The 14,983-nt window shown below is 36.9% G+C and overlaps 1 protein-coding gene and 1 pseudogene across 2 annotated transcripts in view; both read left to right on the top strand.

Moving 5' to 3' along the window:
- ARHGAP24 (Rho GTPase activating protein 24) overlaps positions 1–14,983 on the top strand; it is a 460,097-nt gene that overhangs the window by 116,726 nt on the left and 328,388 nt on the right. The gene's annotated exons all lie outside the window — the stretch shown is intronic.
- LOC103287956 (60S ribosomal protein L4-like) lies at positions 12,675–13,897 on the top strand (annotated as a pseudogene).

Genomic DNA, 14,983 nt, shown 5'->3' with positions numbered 1-14,983 from the left:
AAACATTTATTTATAATACACTTTCATTGTACTTACTACATGTTAAACACCTCATGAAATATCTTCACCCTTTAGGGCATCAGGCCTCAAAGGGGTATTTAGGATTTCTACAGAAAGAGCATTAAGATATAGATTTCTAAGACAAAAGTCTGAGTCTAGAGTTTTCCACCAATTAGCTTTATAACTTGAGCAAGTCTAAGTCTTCTGAGTCCTTATATTCATTCATTTATTCATTCAACAAATATTGACTAAATTTGACAGGAACTATTCTAAGCCTCAAGGATAAACCAGCAAACAAAACCAGTTACTCTTCTCATTCTAGTAGAGTGAAACTGACAATATATCCTATATAATAAAGATGTAATATGCAAATGGTCATTACGGCGTGAAGCGTAATGACTGAGCAAGTAATGACCAGGATCACGGATCAGCAGGAAGGTAGAGCAGCGAGCTACAAGCAGGCAGCAGAGAGCTACAGGAGGGGGCAGGGCAGCAAGCTGTGAGGGGGAGGTGGGGGGAAGGAGGGCGGGGGAGCTACAGGAGGGCGGGGCAGCGGGCAGAGAGCTACTGGAGGGTGTGCAGGGATACTAGTAAATACATAAATACATAATATGCCAGATGGAGTGAAACACTTTGATGAAAACTTAAACCAGCAAGGAAATAGGAGTGGCTAGAAGGCAAGGTGGAAGATGGTTGCTGTTTTATAAAGAGTTGCCAAAGAAAGACCAATGTGGTGACAGTTGAGGAAGTCTTGAAGGAAATGAGAGACTGTAATAGTAAACGCCTTACTTCCTTCACTGGGTTGTTAGAATTGTGTGATAGGGTTTTGCAAATGTAGAATGGTATCTTCTCTGTAGTTCTGTGAAGCTCTTTTTGCCTTTTCTCAGACAGGGCCTGAGTTTAGCTCCCTCTACCTAAGAGCATTCTCTCTTTGGAGATGGAGTAGACATTGAAAATAAATGGAACGAGAATAATAGAACTTCTCTCAGAGCCAGAATGGTCAGGCCATTTCCATTCTGCCTAAGTGAACCTAATGAAATACTAGTACACATGATAACATTCCCTCTAGGCAGCTGTGCCCTTGGCATCAGTGAGTGCCCCTTTGGGTCCCTTGTATTTTAACCATAAATATATTCCCCCAAAAAAGTAAGAATTGGCCCCAAACAAAAATCCACACAACCTAAAAGTTCACTGGTATCAGGTCATCAAATATCACTAAAAAAGGTCACCTATCAATTGCCTCTGTACCCCTTCCCTAATATCTTTAGTAAATTCAGTTCATTTTAATCTCGCCTAGATATTTATCTGTGGATTTGTCTCTCTTCAGCCATCCTGATATGAATATTCAATCATAAGAAAGGAAAAGGAAAGTTTCTGAAAACGGTTGCATATTAATTTTGATACTTTCTCATTCAGCCCAGGTGCTGGAGCCCTGGCCACACTAACCAAGTTTCTCAGGGTTTCGTTCTTGGGCCGTGTGATTTCCCTCAGGTGTTGATGGGGCTCAAGTGAGAGGGAATCTGAGAGCAGGAGGCCTAGTGCTGGCTGCAGACCAGCTCCAAGCTCCGGGCTTGGTGTTTATGCAGGTGTGCCTCTTCTTCCTGTCTGTGGATCTTCAGTTATAAAAAGGAAGCTATAAAATGTGTCAGGAGTAAGAGAAAGCCAAGAATGAAATGAAAATTTCTGAACTATTTAAAGATGTCTTCTATCTATGACCTTTGTGGGGTTTTTTTGTCTTTCACAGATTGTATGACATGTTTATAATGAACTAGAGGCTCTGTGCATGAAATTCGTGCATGGGTAGGGTCCCTAGGCCTAGCCGGTGATGAGGGCTGATCTGCAGGGCTACCAGTGGGGCAATCAGGGGGCCCCCACTGGCACCCGCCTTGGCTGGCCTGGGGCCTGCGGGCTGGGGGCAGCTCCTGCATTGAGCATCTGCCCCCTGATTGTCAGTGCACGTCATAGTGATCAGTTGTTTCGCCATTCGGTCAATTTGCATATTAGGTTTTTATTATATAGGACAAGCAGAAAGGGTCTGTTCTAGTGTTTGTTCAAGAAATATGACTTGATTTTAAGTAGAAAGGAAAGAAGGGATGACGAAGGAAAGGAGATACAAAACAAAGGAGGGAGGGAAGAGGGCTGTTGTAATATGTAGCACTTAAGAAAATAAATATGTTAATATGGAACTTTTTAAAGAATGCTAATTACTTAATGCCCCCCTACTTTTGTCAATAGAGGCAACAGAGTTAAGTGCTACAGTCAGTGCAAGTAGACAAACAGTTTATAATATGTTGATCACTCTCCTTTATTCCCTGCACTGATGTCACATATATAGTGAGACCTTTTGCATTTATTGTTTACATATAAACATGTACCCAGTAGTATGCATCTCTGTAGCCACATACTTAATACAATATCTGGCTGACAGTGCTCAATTAATATTTTTGAGATTAATTTATTATTGTAATCAAACCTATGGATTTTCTTTAAAAAGGCAGGCAACACAATATTTGAGATTAATTCATTATTGTAATCAAATCTGTGGATTTTCTTTAGAAAGGTGGGCAGCACAGTGTGAAGGGATGAATTCTGGAGTCAAATTGCCTTGTTTGAACCCTGGCTCCTCCACCCATTACCTGTGACCTTCAACTTGTTACTTGACCTTTCTGTGGTTCCAGTTTCCCATCTGTAAACTGAGAAAAATATTGCTTATAGCAAAGGATTATAGTGATAAATAATGTATAAAAATACTTAGAAAAGTGATTAGCATACAGTAAGTACTAGAATAATGGTGACTGTTATTTAATTAGGAATTGAATAAGTCACATTCTAAAATGAGAACCCTATGCAATGATCTATTTCATTAAATGTAGACTGAATAATATTAATAGTATGTATAAGGTGCTGCTATAAACTGAATTTTTTCTTCATTGGGGAATTGGTGAACACCATTAGCCAGTGGGAACAATGACATTATTTCTGTTCTACTAAGAACATTTTGCTTTGTCTTAGTCCAATTGATCCTTCTCTGCATGCCCCACCCTCTTCTGGAATAGCACTGTTACTTCGTTTTGGGGCCGAGTTTTTGTCACTGCTTCTGCAAATGCTCCAAATTCTTTGTTAGTCCAATATTAGTCAATTTCTAAGGCAACTTTGTTCTCTTTTAACATGTCCTGGAAATGCATGCTTTTACTTAAAAAACAAAAAACACAACTAACCTGGGAATGCTTTCATTTCTTTCAGACTTGAGTGGTTTTTGCTTTTGTGCCTTTTCTGTTGTTTCCTTTACAATAGTGCGGAAGAAAAACCAATGCATTCCCTTTGTAGAGTAGAATGAAGTTTCTGATTGGGTTATGAACTAAAAAGAGATCCTTCATTGCTTAGCACTATGGCACTTTCAGCTTAAATATCATCAAACTGTTCTTTATCTGCAATAGCTTATCTAATTTTTAGCCTCTTCATAATGCATATTTTTAGGCTACATAGTGATGGGGCATGGGGAAATTTAGTGAGTATTGCTTATCTCTGTGAGCACCCTGGGGGAATAGATCAAATCTGAATCAATTTATTATCATTCATGTCTAGCAGAGTGTTTGCATTGGTGTGTTGAATTGAAGGGGTAACATAGGATGCTATGCCCTTGGTAACACCTATGGGTTACCCAGCCAGAATAATACATTTTAATGGATTTGGCTCAATATCATCAACAGAAGTAGATCAGATGCAAAGGGTGAAGATGAATTTAAGAATATCAGAACTCAATCTCTCAAACTGGTTTCTAACTCCTTAGGAAAAAGTGGTATACTTGTAGTAATTCTTGCTGCTATGGTGAGCAGGTGTTCTCAGTTTCAAAGGTCTTGTGTATGTTAGTAGCTCCCATGGTTTCCATTCACAATTACTGTCTGTTTCACTCTCTTTAGGACCCTGTACTACTCTGCTTTATATATGGTGGCTCTTATTATTTTCTCCTGGAAAATTAGAGTACATAATGCTTGAAAGCATTAACTTGGAAGTCAGTTAGGTCTGGATTTGTAAAGGTTCTTGGAGTAGTGTTCTATGAATATGAGAGAAATTGAGAAAGACTGCCTTTGCCATCAGTTATTCATCTAAAAATTATGATAATACTAGAGCAGAGGATGCTCATTATTAAAGAAAATTTGACATAGAAAAGGGTCAATTGATTTAAAAGAAGAACCTCATCTATAATAATAAAAGCGTAATATGCTAATTACACCAGATAGCCAAACAACCTTCCGGACAAAGCCAGATCTGTGAGGGCTGAGTCCCTTGCACAAATTTCATGCATCAGGCCTCTAGTTTTATAATAATAAACAAGTTTTTTTAGAACTTTCTCTTGAAATAAAGTTATGTAAATGAGCATATTTTGTCTAATATGAAACATTTCATATTTGTAACTATGTGCCACTGCTGTTTTTGGAGCTGGGAAGAATATTTGAATGGGAATTAATCTTTCAGGTCATTGTGTAAGTGAATATTTTGTATTATCAAAGTCTTTGCTGCCTGATGTGACCTTGTAGGCATAGGGACTTGGACAATAAATTTTCAAATGAAAAAAACTTGCCTGAAGTTATGTGGATAAACTAATATGCACAGGACACATTTTCCGTAATGTTGGATAAATGAGAGCCATTATGTAATAGTAAGCATGCATCTCCACTGGATCCCAAGACACTTACCTACCTGAGAAAAATGATGGCTTTAAAAAGTGTCTGCATTTTTAAGGCTTTAGAAATTGCATTTAGCTCTTCCGATTTTAAAAGAAAATGTTTAGTTTATGGAAAAATTTGAATTTATTCATCAGCACTACAAAAGTCAGTAATTCATTACATGAGCTGTTTATTGGTAGTACCATTCCTACTCTCTCTCCCTCCTTTATGGCCTGATTCCTTCCTCTCTCAATGTTCTCTCCCAAGGAAAACAGTTCAGGCACATGAGTCTCGGAAATGCAGAGTACAATTGAAAATTGAGATTATTCATGAGTCAGTGGTAAAAGTCTGATGAAAGTATGCACTGCCTACTTGTTGAAACTAGATGGGTTATGCAGGAAAAATGTGAGCACAACAACTTGCTTGTTTTCTAACCGTCTCCTGGCTTCATGTGGCAGACACATTCTTTCTTCATTCAGGTATTTAATTATAATCCCCTACTGGACCTGTGCTTTCCTCCAGGTTTTGTTATAGTTACCAGTAGGTATGTGGTACCTGATTGCATGTACTGGCAAGAGACCCTTAAAAATAACTGGTAAAATAATTAGGGTTATAGTTCTTTGGTGTTGGTGGCTAGTCAGTCAAATATATGGCAAAATTGAGTTCTCTTCCATTACATTCACACACAGTGTGCAAGGGACAATATGCTAATTTCTAGACCCTTGTCTCAGATTGTGAAAATTCTATTTTAAGACCAATGTACAGCAAGATGATCCAAGAGGCAAAGTGCATAATTTAATATTTGAATATTAACTTAATTATGAATGACTAGTATGAAGCTACATACTAAAAGACATGCTCTTTACTTCTTTTCCACTTAATATTATTTTTAGTTTTAATCATGTAAACCAACTTAAAAGTTAACTACCCATATTTAACAGAATTACCCTTTCTCTATATTTTCTTCAGATTGCATTTTTTTAAAGGAATAAAATGTTACAAACACAGTGAAAGCTCTATCCTCTCCTTTCCACATTCAAGTTAACTGCTCCTGAAGTTGGTGTATTTAATATTCAGGCATGATTTTTTATATATTTATATATATGTGTGTACCCATAAACAACTAAGTGTATGTTTTAAAAGTTTAATAAATTTCATCATGATCTATAACTCCTTTCAGAGCTTGCTTTTATCACTCAGTATTATGTTTTAAAATTTTATCAATGTTAATACATTTAAAATTTAGTTCATTGATTTTCAGTGCTTTATAATATTACATTACATAAAACCAGTCCTGTTATGAGATATTAAATTTTAATATTTTTTAGAGCGTGAGAGAGGAAGGGGGGGAGAGATAGAGAGAGAGAGACACACACACACAGAGAAAAACATCCATTTGTTGCTTCACTTATTTATGCATTCATTGGTTGACTCTTGTATGTGCTCTGACTGGAGATCGAACCCACAACCTTGGCATATTGGGAATGGCACTCTAACCAACTGAGCTACCCAGCCAGGGCCAAGAGATCCTAAATTATTGAATGCCTCCAAGTTTCGGGCATCATGATAGATATTTGATTTTTTGTCCGAGGTTAAACCTTAATTTGATGGTATTTTACTGATTAATGAGGCTAGAATAGGAAAAAATTATGTTTCTGCCCAGCAAAACCTACCATTTCTGAGCTTACTGAATGTCCTCTTAATCTGTTTGCAAACCAATAGTTCATTGCCAAGTTTGTCTATTTCCTGGAGCACTTTGGTAACTACTCCTATCAGAAGCCTGCTCATTCTTCTAATATTCAAGCTGGACATCTGCTTCCCTAAGTTCACAAATTTGTTAGGCATATTTTCTATCTCCAAGTTATCACAGGCAACATTTTTAAACAAATATTTTACCTAGCCTCCTATAGTAGTTTATTGTCATTCACTACCTGATCTGAAAACCAGTGCTACATATATTGGGGTTTTGGCATAACAGTACTTTAATTCTAGGTACCCATTTCTATATACTGATCTTTTGCCAAAGTATTGCATAACAATCCATCACAATAGTCAGTGTCTTATACCAATCATCAATCATTCTTGCATTCACATTGGATTTTCACAGCTAGAGACTGGCTGCTCTAGTCTGGATTTGGCTAGGCTGGATTGCAAACTGCAGGTTGAATCCAGTTCTGTTCCACATGCCTTTTTTTTCTTCCTGAGACCATGGACTCATTGGGACTTGACCTTTTCTTGGTAATCACAGAAGCCCCAAAGAAATCAGTCAGTAACACAAGCACCATCTGTTTACATCATGTCTGCTATCATCCCATTGGTTAAAGCCTAAGGTCAAGAGGCAGGAAAGGGTACCTAAAGTCTCATGGCAAATGATGTACAGGGGGAGGAGTAAAGAATGAAGACAAATAATGTGATAGCCCACAAGAGGAAAGAATATTTTAATTGATTGCCTCCTGTGTGCCTGATACTGCAATAGGTGCTTTACATACACACACATAATTCTCCGGCCTCCATCATGAGCTATGTATCATTATCTCAATTTTTCAAACAAGAAAGCTAAGACTTAGAAGAGGTAACTAATTTGCTTAGGAAGTAGAAAAGTCGGGAATTGTATCCATATCTTTAGGTTTCCAGAATTATGCTCTTTCTTCTAAAAACCTTACAACTTCAATTATTTCCCAAAAATTTAATGTAAAAAATTAGATATAGTCATAGAACATTAATACTACTAATAATAGTACTAATAAATAGTAGTACTAATTAGTATGTGTAATATGTATCCTTTAGAGCCAGGTTATCCTCACTGCTTTTCTTGTGAGAAACAGATAAACATAATTACCCATTTGGGACCAAAGAAAATAAAGACAGGAAAGACAAATGGACCAAGCTTAGAGTCAGAATAAGAAATCTGAATTTGCATTTTCTTTTTTAATGTTTTTCAAGCATGTGGCTGCCCCCTCTTCATTAAAATGTCAGTGGCAAAACATATAATATTATTATATTGATGAAACTGGTGTGCATCAGTAAAGAAGTCTGCTTTCTCTGTTCACAAAGGAATCTTCAGGAGGAAAACAGAAAAAAATCTTAGGTCCCCAAATTTCTTCTTTGATAGTAATGAAGTGATTAGTGATATGTTATAAACAAGAAAGCACAAAGCATGCTTATGGAACTGGAGCAGCGCGTGTTTATAGACAACTCACCAGAGGTGTCTGATTAGATTAGCAAAGTATGTATACCATGTTGGCTGCATATTGGCACATTTGTTCTGGTGGGGGAGGTCATCCTATCTAATAAAAGGGTAATATGCAAATTAACTGTCACTCCATAACAAAGATGGAAGTGTCCCTAGCCACAAGATGGCGGCACCCAGTCTTCTCAGCCCCGCTGGAGTCTCCCAGTCCCGGGGGGGCAGCCGCTGAGAGCGGGCAGTGTGAGCGGCCTGGCGGAATGCTTGCTACATTGCTGCGCCCGGCTTGGGCTGGCCCCCCGGAGCCGGAGTGGACACGGACAGGGACAGGGGGCCGGCCTGCCGCCTCTGTGGCCGAGCACAGGCCTGGAGAGGAGACGGTGGGCTCGCCTCCTGCAGAATAAACGTGGGTCCCTCCCACCTCCCGTGGAAGCAGCGCAGCTCCCGGTGGTAGTAGCCGATGGGCTACTAGTTTAAAATACAATATGCAGAGGTCGTTGAGATTGATTTAATGTGCTGCAGAACTCATGAACAGTATGAATCTGATGTAATCTATTCGACTGCCAAATAGATACCTGTATACCTCTAACCTTCCTTGAAAGAGGAGATTCACACTCAGGTGCCTAAACTGTACTGGACTTTAGGATTAGCTTCTGTGATAACCACTGAATATACAAAATGTCAGAATCAGTACTGAAATTGTTATGACTTCTGAGAAAATGGTAGTCATTGGAAATAAGAACTGTTGGAAATTTAAAAAAAATGTTTTACTGTGTATTTTGACAACTACATATTTCTTTCTCAATTAAGTATTTTCTTTTACGAGGAACCATTAACCTTTTGCACTCGGATGTCAAGTGTGACTCGACACAGTTAGCATCGGTAGCAGGAATCGAGAAAAAGCAAGCGAGTGCAAAGGGTTAAAGTGGAATAATCACAGAAACTTAACTCTAATTTTAGAGAAAAATAAGGGATATTTCTTTGTATATCCTTAAACAGAAAATAGAAAACAAATAATGAGAAAATTCAATGCAAGCTACCTTATAACTATCTGTGAAACATGGAAGTAGAGAAAATGAACTGAAGAGAATACTAAAATCTGTCTTGGAGAAATGGATAATGTAGGAAGAGATTAAGAAAAAGTCTACTTTGGTGTCTAGTTCATCATTTCATTTTGCAAAAGCAGACATGTGTTATTTCCTGAGATGTGAAGCATCTGAACACACTTCATTTTGTCTCTAAAAAAAGGGACAAACAACCTTATATAAGAAGGCAAGTAACCATTTGCAAGCTGCCATGGAGGACCTTTCAGGATAAATAATGTTCCAAAGTCTAACCTTCTATATCCATAATCGCTAAACCATGACTCAATGTTAGCCAGCTTTATTCTGATCAACCGTAGAAGGTTGCACTGTATTCCTTTCAGAATAGCCCTAATTTCCTCAGGACCATCTATCCTGGGCCATCCAGGAGCCAGAACTCATGTACACTGATTCTGAGCCTAGGCACCAACCACAGAGCATATTATACACATTTGGTCAATTGCTCTCCATTATATAATGCCCCAGGATGAACTTTCCATGCCTTTAAAGCACTTAAATGTCACATTAACTCCTTTTGATAACATCAGATGTTAGGAGATTCATCATCCCATATAATCCTGTTATTATTAAAAAATGCTCATAGATCCTATGATTAAACTAGGCCATAAAGAGTAACATAGATACTTGTTAATAGATGGATGTTCTTCCCATTGCAGCATTGTTTTTATTGAAATGTAATTTGAAATGATCACATGTCTATATCTAGACACACTATAAGAAAAAGACCTGTGAAAATGAACTTGTCACTGTATTTATGGTCAGGATGTTGTTTATCACATTACAGTTCCATTCTCAAAAACACTCCACAGAAGAAACTTCTCTTCAGTTTCATTAAAGAAAAGAAAGTGTAATTTTTCTTTACATGACTATCAATTTGTATTCACTTTACAGACACTATCAATTTTCTAAAACATTTACCCCTTGATTCTGGGTTAGTGCACAGGTTTTAGGGCGTGCAATGTATAGCATATACTAACCTCCTTCATATTTCATTTTGTTTTCCTTTCCTCATTTTCTTTCATCTCAGCCATCTTACCTTTATTTATTTTACTTTGCTCTCTTTTCTAATCTTTAAAACAAATCTTACATTAAACTCTCCTTAAAACAAAGAAAGGTAAAAATTAATTTTATCACTGATTACTAGAAGAAATCATAATCACTGATATTGATTTTCTTGATATTCAGTAATTTAATATGCTGCCCACCTGACCAGAAGTAAATGAAGCTCACCAGGGCACCATTGTGCAAGGCTTGCTCCTCGTCTGGTCTGCACATTGTGGGTGCCAGAAACTTCTCCCCAGTTCTCAGTTAACTCAAGACGTGTATCATAGCTCATAGCCATCTTTAAAATTGCTAGATGCTATTTTTGATAACATAACCATTGAGAATACACAAACCCATGATGTAGAATAAATTATGTTATAATTACGAAACTTTAAGCGAATATAAACTTGTCGAGAGCAGACCAGTGATTACACAGCTTCTAGTATTGATTGCCAATTAACAGTTAATGTGCGAATCCTCCTCATAAGGAATTCGTGAAAATCAGTCAGTTGAAAGGACCCATTTTATTAGTCAACAAGTATTTTTAATTTGTGTAAACATATAAAACTATGTGGTCATTGAGAGTATTGTTTGTATTATTTATATTGGAAACATCATTATTAGAGTATCTATTTCCAGACAATGTCTTTTACTGATTTGGGGCAAAATCCAGTTTGTGTCTTTGTGTTTCTCTAATGCTGGAAGGGTGGGTGTTTGAATTATGTGCTCAGAGCAGATCAGACTCATGGGACCCTCAGAGTTTGAGTAACCACAAACAGCTACCTTTAAAGGAATAGACACTTTTATGTCTTTTCTGCATCTTTGAGTTCTTCTTATTGTCTACCATGAAAGGCATATTTAAAATAATTGATTTGAAGTTATTGTAGCAATAGCTTTCCTCACATTTCCAAGTAATGTTGTGATCCGAATGGCTGTGGGCAGTTATGTCAAGTCCAGTGTATGTGTCGCAAAGCATTTGTGGGTTCTAGCTTTACTGAAATTGTTTGTTTTTGTAATATTTGAACTATGAAAAAATTAATCTTAACAGTTTGTGATGGTGCCTTATTATAACTCTCTTATTTATAATTTTTTAGACATTTCTCATGTTTGAGGCCACTTGATATCATTGGCTCCAGTTCTCTTGTTGGCCATGACTTTTTGTAAATGATAAGGCCTAGAAAGATACATGTTATAGAAGATATTAAGATTCTTTTTTTTTTTTGTATTTTTGTCATTTAGTCTCAGTTTTGCAAAGGCTCTCTCCTTTGCCTGTTTGTATTTTTGCTTCCTTTTAGAAATAAATTATTTTTCTGTAAATCTCAAATTATAAAAAGCAAACATGTGCATTTATTTACATACCAATAAGTTATAGGAAAGCATAAAAATTTTTCAAGTATCTACATATCTATGTTAAATATATCAATTTTAAATGTAATATAGCTACTTGTTAAGTCTATTCTGTATATAGGGACATCTAGATATATTTAACTTTTTAAAGCAAAAATTTAAATGTTCAAAAGAGCATACAGTGAAATATTTCCTCAGCCAACTAGTTTTCCTCTCAGAAATAACCCCTATTAGTACTTATGTATCCTTCTGGAGCTAGTCAGTGTATACACAGGCATACATGTGTGTTTTTCCTCTTTTTTATAAAAATGCAGCAAACTACAGATTTTATTCTTTACCTTGTTTTTATTTCCCATAAAAATATGTATTTGATTTTGTGTATATCTATCTATTAGGTATCTATCTATCTATCTGCATACAAGGGCCTTCATCATTTCTATAGCTGCTATATAACATTTTATTATATAGATGTACCCTAATTTAGTTAATCAGCCCTGTCTTGATAAGTATTTGATTATTTGCAATATTCTGCTATTACAAATTATACTTTTGCATAATTTTGCACATGTAAAATGTATTACTAAGATAAATTTCTAAAAATGGAAAGTAATTTTTAATATGATAGACAATTTTGCAAATTGTCACCTGTAGGAGTTTCATCAATTTTTTTACACTACCATTAGCCATGTATTATTATAAATGAGATTAAACTGTTTTTGCATGTTTGCACATTTAATTCTCTTTTTAAAATATTCATTTTTATTTGATTTCTAGGAACTTTTACTACATTAAGAAAATGAGCCTTTGTCTATGATACCTATTGCTAATATATTTTCTAATTTGTTGTTTTTCTTTGACAGTTTATTCTATCACACACATACATGTGTATGGTGAGTGTGTATATGTGTGTGTGGTGTGTGTACTATCTCTCCATGTTTATATGAAAGAGATACACAGATATTGATGGTGTTTCTAGAGTTGAAATTTTCATTTTTACCGTCTCTTATTGTGGATTCTGAGTTTTGTATCATATCTGGGGAGGTCTTTACATTCTGAAATTATTAAAAGATGTTTTTCATGGTTTCTTCTAGTACTTTTATGTTTTCTTTTTCCACTTTAACTTCATTGATCCATCTGGTATAAGATGTAAGGCTAATTACTTCTGCATGTTGCTTTTTCTGTATAAAGTAGATAATAAGCTTGTCTAATTGGGGGAAAATATCCCAAGAAGTTAAATTTCTGCATTGACTTAGTAAAAACTGATATCTTTAGCCTTTTCCTGTGGGAGCCACCAAGTTGAAAGGAGTGTGGCCTTCTCTCCACACCATGACGTATGCTCATCCATTGACATCGGTGTACACAGAGCCTGCTGTGTTCAAGAATCCCATTCGACCAGATATTGTGAACTTTGTTCGTACCAACTTGCACCAAATAAATAGACAGCCCTATCCGGTCAGTGAAGTGGCAGGTCATCAAACCAATTCTGAGTCTTGGGGCACTGGCAGAGCTATGGCTCAAATTCCCAGAGTTTATGGTGGTGAGATTCATCGTTATGGCCAGGGTGGTTTGGGATGTGTGTTGTGGGGGCCACATGTTTGCACCAACCAAAACCTGGCACCATTGGCACCGCAGAGTGAACACAACACAGAAGCAATACACATCTGCTCTGCCCTGGCTGTCTCAGCCCTACCAGCACTAGTCATGTCTAAAGGTCATCATATTGAGGAAGTTCCTGGACATCCTTTGGTAGTTGAAGATAAAGTTGAAGGCTACAAGAAAACCAAGGAGGCTCTTATGCTTCTTAAGAAACTTAAGGCCTGGAATGATATCAAAAAGGTCTCTGCCCCTCCGTGAATAAGAGCTGGCAAGGGCAACATGAGAAACCATTGTATCCAGTGCAGGGGACTTTGCATCATCTATAAGGAAGACAATGGTATCATCAAAGCCTTCAGAAACATCCCTGGAATTACTCTACTTAATGTTAAGCAAACTGAACATTTTGAAACTTGCTCCTGGTGGCATGTGGGCATGTTTCTGAGTTTGGACTGAAAGTGCTTCCAGCAAGTTAGAGGATTTGTATGGCACCTGGAGTAAAGCTGCCACCCTCAAGAGTAACTACCACCTTCCCATGCATAAGATGCTCAACACAGACCTGAGCAGAATCTTGAAAAGCCCAGAGACCCAACGAGCCCACCAAGCACCACACAAGTAGGTTCATCGCAGAGTCCTGAAGAAGAACTGGAAAATCTGAGAATCGTGTTGAAGCTAAGCCCCTATAAACCTCAGCCCATGCACCAGAACCCCATTCTTCTCCAGGCCAAGAACCACAGCTCGGGCTGGATAAAGCAGCAGCAGCGCTAGAAGCCAAAGCAGATGAGAAGGGGGTTCCAGGCAAGAAGCCTGTGGTAGGGACGAAAGGAAAGAAGGCTGTTGGCCTCACGAAGCAGAAGCCTTTGGTGAGAAAAGAGGCTGCAGCTACCAAGAAACCAGCAGCTGAGAAGCCTGCAGAAAGGAAACCCACCACAGAAGAGAAGAAACCTGTGGCATAAACTTAAATGTGCTTATTCCATAAAGGTCAAATCACTTTGGATAGCTAATTTTGATTAAAAAACCGAATCAAAGGCAGTAAGGAACATGAAAAAGAATTTGACTTTTTAAAATAATTTAAATATTTTAATCAATATATATGTCCCAATTCTTCTCCAAGCAATGTTTTATTCAAATAGATCTTCCAAATTCAGGTTAAATTTAATGTAGCTACTTCTTATTTTTGTTTCAATTTTATGGAGAAGGTTCTTTTTTTTTTTAACCATTACTGGTGATTATATATATAAAATGGATTATTATATATGTATGGATATTATTGATTCTTTTAATTAATTTTGTACCCAGTTGCCTTCATATATTTTTTTTCTCATTTTTCACAAACATTCAGTTAATTCCCTTGAATATTATAGGTAAGCAATCATATTTGCTCCTAAGTTTACCTTCCCAAAGTAGTCAGCATTAGCTGGCTTCTGAAATAAACAGTAAATCTCAGTGACTTAACTAAATCAAGTTTTATTTTACTACATGCACAAATACAGTATGATAGGGTCAGACAGCTCTACTCAAGGAGTAATTCAGCAATATAAGCTTCTTCTATTTTCTATTTCCATCATCTTAGGGCATTTGGTTTTTAATTTTAATTTTTTATTTCTTTTTACTGTACAGGGCCAGACAGTTAATATTTTAAGCTTTGCTGACCATGCGATCTCTATCACAACTTCTCAATAATTGTTGTAGCTTGAAAACAACCACAGACAATACGTAAATGAAAAAGCATGGCTGTGCAATAAAACCTAATTAACAACAGGTGAGGGCCAAATCTGGCCCATGAGCCATAGTTTGCCAACTCCCATTCTCAGGCCTCAGAATGCTACACTGGTTTTTCTGTATCCAGCAGGCAGATGTGGGAAGAAAGAATCAAGATGACTTGGAATGTTTTTATTAGACAGACTTGGAATTAGTACACCTCACTTCTGCTCATGTTCTGCTTTGTAGAACTCAATTATATGACCTTACCTATAGGGGAATTTAGCTTATATATGTACACAAGAAAAGTAAGAAAAATAGATATGGTGATCATCCAGCTG

This window comes from Eptesicus fuscus, chromosome 2 (assembly GCF_027574615.1).
Source record: "Eptesicus fuscus isolate TK198812 chromosome 2, DD_ASM_mEF_20220401, whole genome shotgun sequence".
Taxonomy (NCBI): Eukaryota; Metazoa; Chordata; class Mammalia; order Chiroptera; family Vespertilionidae; genus Eptesicus; species Eptesicus fuscus.
This window is presented reverse-complemented; position numbering and strand designations above follow the sequence as displayed.